Genomic DNA, 15,432 nt, shown 5'->3' with positions numbered 1-15,432 from the left:
CTTACTAAACGGCCTCCGACCACCCAAATCAGCCACAAACTTCCATGGGTCAACAAGTTCACCACGACTTCCCCTGCAATCACGCACTCAGCCAAAAAACATTGGCCAGTAGTTGCGTCTGATTCATCTTTGCCATTCAATGCCACCAACCTCATGCCCTGCTATTCACGCGGCCGCAATTTAAAAGATTGGTTAGTCAAGGCAGATGTATCTAGATTACAGAAGGGCCCACACACCATCAAATCTTTCTTGCAATCTAAACCAGCAGGTTGCACCAGATGCGGGTGCGTTACCTGTCAGTTCATGCTCCCGGGCCCGTCCTTCCCGCATCCCCACAACGGCACCAAAATAGCCATTAGACACTCAGTCAATTGTGATACCAATTACGTTATCTACCAATTAATTTGCCCATGTGGGCTGTCTTACATTGGGAAAACGGAGTGCAAGTTCAAAGAACGGATGGCAGCCCACCGCTCTGCCATCCGCAAAGCGATCCAAGCCGGTACCAGCGAACAACCAGTCGCAAGGCATTTCGCTGAATTAAAACATCCAATCAATTCACTGCGCTATCGCATCATTGACACGATTCCACCACTACCCAGAGGAGGTAATCGTGCACTGTTGCTGCGCAGAAGAGAAGCCCAGTGGATATACAGACTCGACGTCATAGCGCCAAAGGGTCTCAACGAAAGTGCCTCTCTAGCATGTTATAGATAATACAGACGCATTTTTCCCTTTCTCACACTGTATGCCATTCCATTATGTATATATGCTTGGTTAGTATGCGTCTCATGCGCATGCTTATATTTATGCAGCTAGCGCATTTACTTATTGTTTTCTCTCTGTTTCTCCGCAGCACTGTTGGTTGCCATGGTGATGGTTTATTTTGTTGTCACTGATATCAGCCGGTGCGATGACGTCACTACATGGCGTCCATGCCGGATGTGCGTCCATGTCGGATGTGCGTCTCGCCCGGACTTCACATGTCACAAGGGTGTTTGTCCAACTATAAAGGTATGTTCATTACTGTCTAACACTGTATGACTTGAAAAAAGTTGTGAATAAATACAACTGAAACGTTGTCTTAAACCACTGTCGTTGGTACTTTTACTTTGATATTTCGTGCTGAGTGCCGCACCTATACTGGACTTTACAATTTCTGTGAAGGCACCAGCCAAAGTTACAAATCTTCATTGGGAGTGCCGGACCCTTGGATACTATATATATATATACATATATATATATATATATATATATATATATATATATATATATATATATATATATATATATATATATACATATGTGTGTGTGATATATAAAAATAGAAAATTAAATAGCTTCATCTTCATACCAGGGTTCCTGAACCTATTTTTCCAGAAAAATAGTACTAAGAGGCCCCTTATTCTGAACCTTCCTGATTGCCACCATTCTCAACCTCACATCATGATACTATTGTCACATGCAGCCCTGTCATCACTAACATAATCACAACAATGAGCATGTCACTGCCACCTATCATATTAGCAAACTATTCCCCTTAAACAATCTGTTCCAATAATCTGATTGTCTAAAGTTTGTTTTCCAACCTCACACTTTTACAGAAACAGTAGTATATACTGAAACAAACTTTCTAAAAATACTGCATAAATTACTTAGAAAGAATTCTCTCCTGAATTGATACGCACAGAATAAAATACTGTTTTATACATAACTTTATAAATTCATATTTTCTGTACTATGCTTGCATTCTACATATATAAATTACAAAAATATATTGCACTTTTCATTTGTTAAAAAGTTTTATTTTTCTGCAGTATTGTCTAAGAATGCTAAAATGAGATGAGAACTGTTTAAGCTTAAGGCTATAAAAGAGTGCTTAGTTGTTTGTTTGATTTTTTTTGGTGGGGGGAGGGGTTGGTTTACAATTTGTAGAACTGTTACTAGGTAGATTGGAATTGTTTGTGTTTGGTCAGGATCGGCGAATAAGAGAACCATAGGGAGTTCCTATGTGTGTGCGCTAAACAGGTCTAGTAGTGATCCTGGTAGCCATCTTGCTAGAGCTTGTTTGAGCTGGGTGTCTGCTCTGGTTAAAAATAGTTTGTCATTAGTTGCTGTTCTGCTTGTCTTGCTTTTGTTTTTCCTTACCTTTATTCACCTTTTCCCCCTTGGTGCTCCCCAAGAGACTTTTTTAAACTTTCTGTCCCATTTTCTACTGAAACCATGCCCTGCCCCAAGCACTACCCTCCCCTTCTGCTGGTTTGTAAAGTATGATTTCCCTGCTTCAGGGTTGCTGGCCAGCACCGCCACTGCCTCTCATCATTGCAACTGCAGGTTGGATATCCTGGCCATGCCCACAGCTGCCACCACTTCACCTTCATGTAGATGCCACTGTCTATGGGTACAACACTGGCTGCTGCTATGTTGCCCTATTCGCTGCTTTTACTGGATACCATCCATAATATTTCAGCTGCGTTAACTGAGTCATTGACTTTCCCCAACCTTTTCATGTAAAGTACCCCTTGTTCGATGTGGCCGCAGGTGACTTGGAGGCATGCTGCTACCACGGCTCTCTCCCACCACCTGCAGGAAACTCTGATAAACAGTTTGCCTCCGGGCTCTGTCCTGCTCTCTTTGTGCCTGCATCCTGTGCAGCAGGTTAGGTCCACTTCTGTTTTTTCTCAGATCTGGGTGATTTGTGTTAGTGCAGAAATATTACCCCTGTTATAGCACCAGTGCCAGGTCTATTTAATTGGTAGGCTGGTGTTCCTCCCTCTTTCCCCTCTTGCAGTGTCTTCTACTTTCCTTTTTTTTATTCCCACATTGCCCCAGTCCTATGCCCTAAAACTGGCAGCATCGTCGAATGACCTTTTTTGCCCTTCAATGCCCAATACCCCCACAGTGCCTGCCGCAGAATCAGAAATGGTTCCCTGCACTAATATTGCAGTTGACTGGGGATTGTGGAAACAGGTTAAATACAATATCTGCAGGGGTAAGTTTGTAAATGTATTCTATGTATTCTAATGTATTTATAAGACCAATTAACCTGGGAATGCAGAAGAATCTTGATGTACAGTAGCTACAATCATCAGCGTAGTGGCATTTGGTACTTGTGAGTTATCCGGGCTGCCGATTTTGTCCTTAAGTTTGGTTAACTTAAGGACACCCGACCGATGCGATGCCCGCGATTTAGCCCCAAATCGGGGGCATTGCGTCGGTCGTGGCCGTTATAAGGGGCCGCGACGCGATGCCCACGATTTCCCATAGACAGTAATGTTAAAAGACACGATGGACCCGATTTCCTATAGACAGTAATGTTAAAAGACGCGATGGACCCGATTTCCCATAGACAGCAATGTTAAAATAAAATGACAATGTGAAATTGGCCAATATGTTTTTAAAAAAATGTTTCATGGCCCCCCACCACCGTTAACGCCACCCCGCTATTGACGTCAACCCAAAGCGTGGCGAGCGCAGCGAGCCCGCGAGGGGCGGCGGTACGCGTCCTCCGACCTTTTCATGCCCTACTATCCACTAGGGCGTGGAGTGAGAATAGAATAGTGTGGCGAGCGCAGCGAGCCACCGAGCCCGAAGCGTGGCGAGCGCAGCGAGCCCCGCGAGGGGACGCGGACACCTGTGAAGCCCGCAAGGGCACGCGGATACCTGTGAAGGTGTCCGCGTCCCCTCGCGGGGTTCGCTGCGCTCGCCACGCTTTGGGCTCGGAGGCTCGCTGCGCTCGCCACACTATTCTATTCTCACTCCACGCCCTAGTGGATAGTAGGGCATGAAAAGGTCGGAGGACGCGTACCGCCGCCCCTCGCGGGCTCGCTGCGCTCGCCACGCTTCGGGTTGGCGTCAATAGCGGGGTGGCGTTAACGGTGGTGGGGGGCCATGAAACATTTTTTTTTAAAACATATCCAATGTGAAATGGCCATATTGGCCAATTTCACATTGTCATTTTATTTTAACATTGCTGTCTATGGGAAATCGGGTCCATCGCGTCTTTTAACATTACTGTCTATGGGAAATCGGGTCGGAAATCGGGTCCATCGTGTCTTTTAACATTACTGTCTATGGGAAATCGTGGGCATCGCGTCGCGGCTCCTTATAACGGCCACGACCGACGCGATGCCCACGATTTCGGGCGCGATGAAAAAATCGGCAGCCCGGATAACTCACAAGTACCTGGCATTTTATGACCAACTACCTTAACACTTGTTCAACTTGCTCAGCAACTAGCAGGCTGTTTCCATCTGTCATTTAAGCTATTGGTTGGCAGAAGTCATCCACTTATACATTTTAAATTAGATTTGATAAGCTTTAAGCTTTGGGTTTTCCTGCCACAACATACATGGTTTACCCATCAGTTTTTGAATGGCGTTCATTCATGATCTGGCTATCTGAATAATTTTTTTTATATTTTACCAGTTATTACACTGGTGTATTCTCATGGTCCATACAAGGTATTTTAGATTTTCTCCTTCACTTGTTTGTACTAACATAACTTGTTTTTTAATTCAGTTTTTCTTGTACAGCATTGTCTGTGTCTTCTAAACAATTGTGGCCGGTAGGCCATTAGTTTATTTATTGCGCTGAAAAGCATGGTGGGACAAAATACATGTCTTTGTTTTTCACCAGATGCTGTGGTTTTGTCTATGGGATATGCATTGGTCTGCCCTGTTGGACTTTATATTTTTGTTTAAGTGATGCTGGAGTCACCCAACCTTGTTGGTGATTCATTTTGGAGGCAATTGATGGGCTTTGATCTAATCTTGCGGGTGAAGGATGATTTGTAAACTCTTCAGACTCAGGCCTTCAGGTGCACATAGTCTGGTCAAATATTGAGCCTCAGTTTGTGTGGAGAGGTGCTAGGGACCCAGATTGCTGTGGACAAGGCTCAAAGGAAGATCATCGTAGCTACTATATTTATCATTTTGTTTCCACATCCAGTGGTATGGCAGTTCAACACCTGCGGTTGCATTTTGATATTTATAAATTTTTCCACCCTGACTGGTTGCATCTGAGTTAGTATGATGTAAGAACCATTGTGCACCATACAACCTTTGAAGGATGGCAGGTATGGCCTACCTCTGAGTGAAGACTCTGGATATCTGTCGCTACAAACTATGTGTTACTAAGGGCTTTGATTCTATGCAGCTCAGCTTACATTTCTCACAAGGGGCATCTCAGTAACTCCTTAATTAGTTAACAAACATATCTGGCAGGAAATTATGTTCGCAGCATCCTTCTTTTCCCACCAAATTAAGTAAAACTCAGGGGAATTCCTTTAGTAAAAAAGTTAAAACAAAGCCGTCTGTGCCTATGTGGTTATGTTTATTGATAAGATATTAATGTAAGTTGTAGATACTGTATTGTTGGTTAATTGCAATAAAGTTATAAAAGCCTTAATACTGTCCGGCAACATTACTGTAGATTTTCATACTTACTTTTTCACTATATTCATCATGAATGGGGAGTAGACTAGGCCTCTACAATTTCAGCAGCTTTAATAACGCTCTGTTCTTCTCTTCATTTGAACTGCTGTTTCTTTGCAAGCAAATAATATTGGACTGATGCTAATGTGTGTATATGAAGCATACGTACCTACTTACTACCTGAAAATTGGGTCCCCCACCTGGTCCCCGGAAGGGTGGGCAAGCCTCCCACATTCAGTAGGGGCCCCAAATTATCGCCCACACCCCCTCCTACAGGAAAAGCTGCAAAGGTAGGCAAGTATGATATACAGTAATAACATCAAGTAACAAATAACTCAGAATACAAGCTTACAAAGAAGGCAATTGTGTAATTGAACAATCCGTATACAGGTCACTTTACTACTTTATACTACATGTACCAGCATAGTATATCTAACAAACTGCATTATAAGCCCATGCAGCACAGTAGGAATCATTTAGCAACTGTCTCGGAGCTTAGATTGCTTCCTTTCTGCAAAGTGACATTTACAGCAGTGAATGCAGAATACTTTATCAGTATCCTTCCTTTTTTCATTCCCCCGATATTATTTTAAATGTAAATTTGGTTTGGGAAATAACTCAATTTCCATGGCTATTTGCTTTTGTCCTTTACATCTTCCATAAAGAAGTGTGTTGATTGAATGTACTGGTATGAAATCTACCTACTTTCTTCTCGCTTTGCTCTTCATAGTACTTTACTGCTTTTCTGAAAAACCAATACATTTTATATCTTGACCTTGACATTATGCATGCTGCGAATAATATGTTAATATGTATTCAGTACATTTGCTCGTTTTAATAATGCTGTAAAGTTGGGCATCTTACTATTTTATATTACTTGTTCTCTTAATTAATTTTTCAATGAAGACAGACAAAAGTTGGATTTCTAAAGGAGAGCTTTTAAATGTTTGTTTGTGGAACAAAGGAATGAAAATTCAATATCAGCAGAGATTCTGCTATTCTTATTTTGAAGAAAATTTTAGCACATTGCGGACATCAATAAAAGCACCCATCCCACATACTGTGAAGGGGACTGTGTGACAATCAGACATGGATTCAGGGTCGGACTTGCCAGGCAGATGACTGAGTTATCCACAGTGGGCTCTACTGACTCAGAGGCCAAACCTGTTATGTGGGAGAGAGTCATCAAAACTCTAATATTCTACTTAATGATGGTGGCTGTGGATTTTATTGCTTTATTCCTTGGGAAGAAAGATTCACATGTACAGTATACATTCATTCAGGGATTCCAGTTAGTTACTAAAGGCCTTTAATTTCACTTTTCACTCAACGGTGCTATCCTCGCAATTATCTAAAAAAAATTGAATGCCCTCTCCTCCTTTTGCATATAGTTTGTGATGACTAGAGACAGGATTATATGCAACAAAAAAGCTCGAAATATGCATGCAAATATGCATGAAAAATACTTAAAATATGCATGAAAATCTTCAAAATATGCAAAATAAAAAATACAAAATATATAGTAATTTATGGTTTTTTATTTAAATCAGCATACAATTAGTAAGCAGTATATGACCAGCAGTAAAATATATATTTATAATGCCCCCAGCAGTAAAATGGATATAATACCCCCAGCAGTAAAATGGATATAATGCCCCCAGCAGAAAAATGGATATAATGCCCCAGCAGTAAAATGGATATAATGCCCCCAGCAGATAAATTTATATAATGCCCCCAGCAGTAAAATGGATATAATGCCCCCAGCAGAAAAATGGATATAATGCCCCCAGCAGTAAAATGGATATAATGCCCCCAGCAGATAAATTTATATAATGCCCCCAGCAGTAAAATGGATATAATGCCCCCAGCAGATAAATTAATATAATGCCCCCAGCAGATAAATGGATATAATACCCCCAGCAGATAAAAGGATATAATGCCCCCAGCAGATAAATTGATATAATGCCCCCAGCAGATAAATTGATATCATGCCCTCAGCAGATAAATTGATATAATGCCCCCAGCAGATAAACGGATATAATGCCCCAGCAGATAAATTGATATAATGCCCCCAGCAGATAAATGGATATAATGCCCCCAGCAGATAAAGGGATATAATGCCCCCAGCAGATAAATTGATATAATGCCCCCAGCAGATAAATTTATATAATGCCCCCAGCAAATAAATTGATATAATACCCCCAGCAGATAAATTGATATAATGCCCCAGCAGATAAATTGATATAATGCCCCCAGCAGATAAATTGATATCATACCCCCAGCAGATAAATTGATATAATGCCCCAGCAGATAAATTGATATACAGTAATGCCCCAGCAGATAAATTGATATAATGCCCCCAGCAGTGACACAAATACTCTACTGCACTGTAAGTGCCAGTAACACTCACCGTTGGCTCACTCTCACTCTTGTGTGGTTGAGAACACTGAGAACACTAGTGTACACGGCTCCGGCTTCCAGCACCCGGCTTCCAGCACCCGCACGGCGCGCAATGCTTTCCCGCATGTCAGCAGAGGCGGGCAGCCTGTCAGCGCGGCGGGTGTGGGATGTAGCTGGAAGAGCTTACACACTGCACTGTTTAGCAGCTTATCAGCTCTTCCACCCACATCCCACCCCCCGCCGCGCTGACATGCCGCTCGCTCAATCCTTTCCTCTGATGGGCGCTTCTGTCAGCCTATCAGAGGACTCGGCTTACAGATAGCAGAAAAACAGGCAGGAAGCTAGGGTAAATGCTAGGGGAATGGAGCCGACGCTCAGCGTTCCACCGGCAAACCTGTCAAAATATGCACAATCAGGACATTTAGGTGAAATATGCAATTACTACAGAAAATCGGACAAATGCAAATGCATATAATCCGGTCTCTAGTGATGACTATCCTGTACTACAAGACACTCTTCGCAAGCACTTGCACAAATAGTAATTAATATCCAGATGTCGTAAGATAAACAATCTAGAGAAGCATATTCACATGTTGACCACAAATAAATGCCATATAGACACACGTGGCCTAATTCTGACCTGATCGCTGGGTTGCTAATCTTCAGAGCCCAGCGATAAGGTACATGACACCCCACAAGACTATACACCCGCCATGTGCACTGTTGCGAATGCCATCACAGCCATACGAATGATTGCATCAACTCACCATCAAATGAATTCCCCCCCCTGTGTGCCTGACTGACTTACACAGTGCTGCAATGAACCATGGCAGATCAAAATCGGAGCTGACATCAGACCTCTCTTCCAACACCTGGGTCCTCCTGCATTTTTTCGGACACCCTAAAAATGGGCGTGTTGCCGCCAACAGGAAGGGCCACCGAGATGGTATGCCGAGGTTATTGTCCCCCCGCTCAGCAGCAGCACACACCTACAGCATGTGCTGTCTTGACAGCAGGCTCAGCATGCCAGGGAGGGATGGAGGGGGGTGGGGGGTCGGACTAGGGCCCCCGCCGGGCCCCTCCAGCAAGCCCAGGCCCAGATAATTAGTACTTGCTTCCACCCTCTCTCGGCTGCCCTGTCAACAGGTGCACATGTACCATTTAAAGTGGTTTTCAACCACAGGTGACTTGCATGTGATAAATCCAACAGCAGTGTAATATCCTTTCAGTGAGCACATGGTCCTTTCCACAATTTAGCCGTAATGATGCATATATGGAGATGAAAAGGCAATGATGTCATTTTGTAAACATATACATTTAATGAAGTATTAAAATAAAAACAGCTCATATGCCAGATAAGTGTCCTGCTGGCATATGGAGGTGTCAAACACCTCCATATGCCAGCAGGATGCTTGATTGGCAGATAAGCTGTTTTTCTTTTACCTAAATGTATGTTTTTTAATACTTAATTTAGTTTATATGTTTACAAAATTACATTCATCTCCATATATGCATCATTACTGAATAAAAATAGGTTTTTACTACTCGTTCATTAAGATGACATACTTTACACAGATGTATGATGCTTTTAAGCCACCTAGGGCTAGTGAGGAGGAAGGGAATGTTGGAACCTTGTCTAAGCATATTTTTGACACCAGCTTTTAGATTTTTTGCCTTCTTATAGATAATACTTGGTCTTTCAGGGAAGTGTTAAAATTGGATCTAGTTTAAGTATAATCAAAAACAACAGGCGGCACTTGTTCACAAGAGATTTATTATCCGCACACTGACTAGTAGATATTTGATTGAAGTTTACCCAACGCGTCATACAGAGGGTTATTTTGATTCACTCTTTCTTACAAATCCTTCTTAGATGGACAAAACCATGTGCACTTCAGGGGGGCAGATGTAAAATGTGCAGAGAGATTTAGATTTGGGTGAGTTATTTTGTTTCTATGCAGAGAAAATACAAACTGCTTTATTTTTACACTGCAATATAGATCTCACTTTAAAGTAAAACCCCACCCAAATCAAATTCTCTCTGCACAAGTTACATCTGCCATACCCTGCAGTTCCCATGGTTTTGTCCATCTAAGAAGGAATTTGTCAGAAAGAGTGAACCAAAATAACCCCCACAGTCTAGCCCAGTCTTCATGATGAAATACATTTGAAGCGTGACTGTGAGATGAGATCTCAACTATCCAGTCAGAGTGCAATGTGGTATCCGTGGAGGATTCCAGGTGAGGTGTGGGGTCCTGATGACCCTGTCAAGGAGAGACTGCTCTATTGCCAGTGGTAGTTATACACAATACACAATGTGGTTTTAAGACCATGGTCTTATGATTTCACATGTCCGATTAAGGCTTCTTAGATATGATTTGAAATTTCACAAAACTACTGCACTTCTACCACTCAAACTATAATAAGCAATGAAATTCCAATCATTGAAGATGTCACCTTAATAGACGTGTTCCTTGAGCAATACAGATAAGTTATGCCATCACACCCTGTGGTTAACTGCAGATTCAGAAAGTCAGATTGCTGTCACTCACATTATGGTGGAGCTGCTTATTCACAGAACTGTGTGCTCATTGGAATACACACATGCAGTCTAGGCAACTGAAATTCTCCGGTATTTTTGGTAATGTGCTTCCATTGCAGCATTAATGATACCTGAATATCAGGTATAGTACATGACCTATTGGTTTCTATATCTACGTAAGTGTATTAAATGATGTTTGTACAGTGTGTGTGTGTGTGTGTGTGTGTGTGTGTGTATGTTTCCTTATAACTCTTGAATGCTTTAACTAATAACCTTCAAGCTTTGCACACTACCTTATCATCTTGAAGGACAATCTAAGTTCGAAGATGGGTTTAATCTGATAACCCCTGTCATTATGGTCCATGCTGTTTCTGTTGTTTCCATGCATTGTTATATGTCGTTGGAAAACTTAGGACCTTCTGAATACAACCAGGGCTCAGCAAAAAAATGGGCATGGTCAACAGGAGGGGCATGGTTAATGAGCACAGCTGCCTTTCCCACCCTGCTCAGCACAAGGCACTGCTGCTGCAGCCTCTGCTCTCTACTCCCACTGTCCAGTTCCTACAGTGGGGGAACCTACCCCCCCCCCCACACACACACACACACACTTGACAGCGCTGAATACAACACACAAACAAACTCCCTTAAGTGGACCCTTAACCCCTTGAGTGGTAGGTTTTCCTGGGGCAGGACAAATCTACCAGGGTAGACTTGTCCTGACCCAGAAATGATCAAAACAGGAGGGGCAGCTCCCCTGGGGTTGCTCGCAGCTCCAGCTGTTTGTGGCCTCTTGGAGAAGTACGGTGCCACTTGGGGGTGGGGGGCTCATGAGCACTTGGGTATTTGGGCACTCATTCGTTCATCTGTGACCAGGAATTCTTGTGTTTGTACGCCCAAACACATGAACAACCGAGTACAGCCAAACCTCCCCGAGCGACCCTGATCCTCTGTGAGCGGTGACGGAGAGGATCGGCAACAGGGGCAAACAGCGCCTAGGGGGATGGTGGTGCACCAGTGGATTACCATTGGAGGCACCACTGGTGCACCATTTCTTTCCAGTGGCATGCACAGAAATTTCTCGGGAGAGCCTGCTCCTGCAGCGCAGCTCAGCCCGAGAAATTTCCAGCCATACCACCTAAGGCAGTGTTTTTCAACCACTGAGCCGTGGCACGCTAGTGCGACTTGAGCTGTTCTCAAGTGCGCCCCCAGATTTAATGATGCCCAAACCAGTTTACAACCACCACCAGTTCAACTGTTATTTACTGGTCTCTTCTTCTCATGTAAAGGGCCAATGAATGTTGTTACCTGTAGGGACCAGTGTGATTGTTTTTACATGGGGGGTCAATAGGTTTTTTCCTGTGGGAGCCAATGTATTTTGCCCTGTGGGGATCTCATGGTGTAGCTTGGCAATTTTAAAATCTTATTTAGTGTGCCTGCACCCATGTCACCATAAGAACGTCCAGCATTTTTATGGGAATGCCCATGCCCCGGACCACTGCCCTATGCCACCCAGCCGCACTGTTGTGTGTGAGAGCGCCCCGGAAAATAATTTATTCGCCATGGCTGCTCACACACAGCAGCTGCACATGCGCATAAATAACTATGCACAGTTGCAAAAAAATGAACCCCTTTGCGAACCACATTAAACCAGAATAAGGTACTTAATGTATAGACATTTCCGTTGTACAGATATCTGATAAATGTATTGCTAGCATTTCTAACATGTTAATAAAATGTTTTAATTGTTTGTCATTGAGGTGCCAATTCTTGAGGTGCCAATTTGGAATGTTCCCATGGTGAAGTAATGTTCTGATGTTGACAACAACAAGAGTTTAGTTAGTGGCATTGATTTATTAGTTTTCTAGTGCTGTCATGGCAAATGTGGGATTGTTCTGTTACTATTAATGGAATATGGAGAAGTATTATGAGAAATGTGTGGATACAAATATTTTAATGATTTTGCTTTTTACGAGGAATTAGATTTGTGTCATTAATTTAGTACTTTTTTCAGAGTGGCCTAATTGTTACATATACTTGGCGTTGATTTAAATTAAGAGGGGAGGCCTATAATATTCTCTAATTGGTAGCCTTTCCACATTTTATGTAACTATACCTTTTCCAAACAGATGCCCAACATTTCAGAAGCAGACAAGCAGCAGATAAGCATAAGATACCCACAGAAACAAGCCACAAATACTGGAAACAGGCAAAAGACAGCAGGAATTCTTTTACGGCTCCTTTTTCTGGTGGACTTTGTCCCACCTGCAGGACATTCACACATCTGTGTCTTGTATCTCACTAAAGATGATGAAGATGCATTGCCTGCAAAAGGGATGGAAAGATGCAGCCTAGCATTGTCCAAAATGATATCCACACCCTTTACATACTGGTCATGTCAGGCTGAAACATGGAAATCCACCTCTAGAGATCCTGCTTTTGCCCCTTGCAAGAGATCCAATCTGAACCTGAGGATAATGAAGTAATTCACAGCCTAAATGTACCCGAATACACAAAACTGAATGTAATCTGGTTACTAAGCTGCATGGACATAATTGTGTATTTCAAATATTTGTTAAAAGGTACACTTTAAAATAATTTTAGAAGAATTAAGGGGTGTACACACGGAGCGATAATTCTAAGCAATTTTGACTACATAGTCAAAATTTTTAGAAGGTTATTAAAGATCTCTGTGAAGGTTAGATAAATCTCCCTATAATATCGCTTAGTAAAAAAGAGTTGCCAGGCAAGAATATTTTGACTAGATCGCTGGCTGTCTAGTCAAAATTGCTGCTATTCACTGCTTAAGGAGATATTCATTTGGCGATCTGCATTGAATTACCAACCAAGAATGTTAATTCTAGTATAGTCAAAATTGCCCATAGACAAAATTGCTTAGTCAAAATCGCTGGTGCATTTAGTCGAATCGCTTAGTCAAAATCGCTGTTGTATCTAGTAAAATCGCTTAGCCGAAATTGCTTAGTTAAAGTTGCTCACTAGTAAAAATCGCTCCGTGTGTATGCCCCTTTAGATTCAATAGAAAAACAGAGTTGATCTTAATCAAGAAACTGTTAAAATGTGTCATTGCAGACTTCATTCCCTGACAAGTACACATCTCTTAATCATTCTGTAATTATTTATTGACACTTCAAAAACAAAAAAAAAACCTTTACAGAAAAACATGCATATGTTCAGTTCTTGACAGACCATCAAGGATAAAGCAGGCGTATTGTATATTTTAGATTCAGTGCAAACACAAAAACATTCCTGTTCATTTATTCTTTGTGAAAACATAGCCATATTGTGGGAACCCGTTCATCTTCAAATGTTTGTTTGAAGTAAATAAATCCACAAATACAGTGAGTATCCAGCCTGGCTATCATTTATTTCCCGCTCTTTGAGAATGTCTGTGATAATAGCATACTGTATTTCTCATCAATGTTTTAAAGCAGCTCAGCAGAAGGAAGGGGAATTGTGAATACACAATACATTTGTGTGGGGTTACATTTTAGTATATTTTTAACACAGTATAGACCATTAAATTACATTTAGGAGTAAACGAATATTTATGTAGAATTGTATTTTTTCATTCTAAGGAAAAATAAAAATCTGTATTTATGAACTAAAAATCATGTTTAACAGTTACATTTCATTTATCCATGGGCACAGAAATATGATTAAAGTTTAGAGGAAACAATATCCAGTCTTCTCTTCCTTCAGTTACTGAAAGTGGATTACTTAACTTTTTTGTAGCACAGAAAACATGACAACCAGAACAGATATCAAACATGCTAAGATCATAAGTAACTGTATTTAACTAAAATAATTTGGGAATATACTGTATGAATCTCTTTAACTACCTCAAGAAAAGAAAATGGGATGTACTCCTATGGTAGGTTTACTTTCTAAACATATACTTATATCTTGACTACATACATATTCTGGAGAGAAAATACCAATGGTGCAACAGGTGAACTGCAGGTACTAAGCAGCCAACCACTACCACCTGACCTTTTTGATCAATGTTGGATGTACAGTAGGAAACAGGCTTGGCATCAGAGTCTAAAGGACCTGCCCCCTTTATTAGTGATTCAGAGATTACCTTGTGAGTGCAGCCACATCAATCTGCCATCTGAGCCAGGCTGATAAGGGTAGTCAGTGCCTATCAGTGCCATGGGTGTGCAGGGAGGTAATGCAGAGCCTTTCCTGTCATACTAACATATACGTCAGAGTTTCGAGTTTATAAAGTAAGTCAAAAATATAAAAAAAAATGGTACTTATGTATTATCTTGGCTCCCATGTTAAATGCACCCCATTTTTTCATACCCCTACGATCCAACTATGCATGGAGTTGATATTATATAGTGTGGCGAGCGCAGCGAGCCACTGTGCCCGAAGCGTGGCGAGCACTGCGAGCCCCGCGAGGGGACGTGGTGTCATAAGAAAAACGGGAGCCCAGATATTACATAAGTACCAAAAAAAAATATAAAAACAATTATTTTTTTTATTATTCTAATCATTTTTATAGTCAAAACTCTGGAGTAAAAAGTCTATGGCAGGTGAGGCAGTGCATTTTCTGCACATCTCTTATCAAAACTGGGCAAATCTCCAGCAGCATATACTGCTGCACATGTGTATAATGCTGGCATGTACCCTTGGGCTCATATATTGTGTGCAGATCTGGCTCCTCAGTCATTTACAGTACCTCACTACACATCCCTGATCAGTTCTGACAGCTGTCTGTGAAAAAGAGCCAGTTCACAGGAAACTGTAAAAGGCAGACCCTGCCTGACAATTAATTGAGTTTACACGGAAGAAGAGGAAATGCACAGCAGAGGCCACTGTGTCCTTGCCCTCACCAAGGTACAACCCCCTCCAGCGGCGTAACTATAGCACCGCAGCCCCCGCCACCGCGGGGGGGGGGGGGGGGGGGCGCTGTGCATGTGGGGGCGCCGGGGGCTGCGGTGCTATAGTTACACCCCCCCCCACAATGCCCCGCAGACTTACCTATCTCGCTGGTCCCGGAGGCTCCGTTCTTCTGCTGAGGACCACCACAAA

The 15,432-nt window shown here is 42.2% G+C and overlaps 1 protein-coding gene across 1 annotated transcript in view; it reads left to right on the top strand.

Annotated features, from left to right (window-relative positions):
- The window catches only part of LOC146062602 (uncharacterized), a 223,524-nt gene extending 210,511 nt beyond the window's left edge, over positions 1-13,013 (top strand). The window contains exon 9 of the transcript XR_014471416.1: positions 12,504-13,013. The gene's annotated coding sequence lies outside the window, so the exon portion shown is untranslated. The remainder of the gene's footprint in view (positions 1-12,503) is intronic.
- Positions 13,014-15,432: the final 2,419 nt, after the last annotated feature.

This window comes from Crinia signifera, chromosome 3 (genome assembly GCF_055691185.1).
Source record: "Crinia signifera chromosome 3, ASM5569118v1, whole genome shotgun sequence".
In the NCBI taxonomy this organism is placed as follows: Eukaryota; Metazoa; Chordata; class Amphibia; order Anura; family Myobatrachidae; genus Crinia; species Crinia signifera.
Note: the sequence above shows the minus strand (reverse complement) of the source record. Positions and strands in the feature narration are given on the sequence as shown.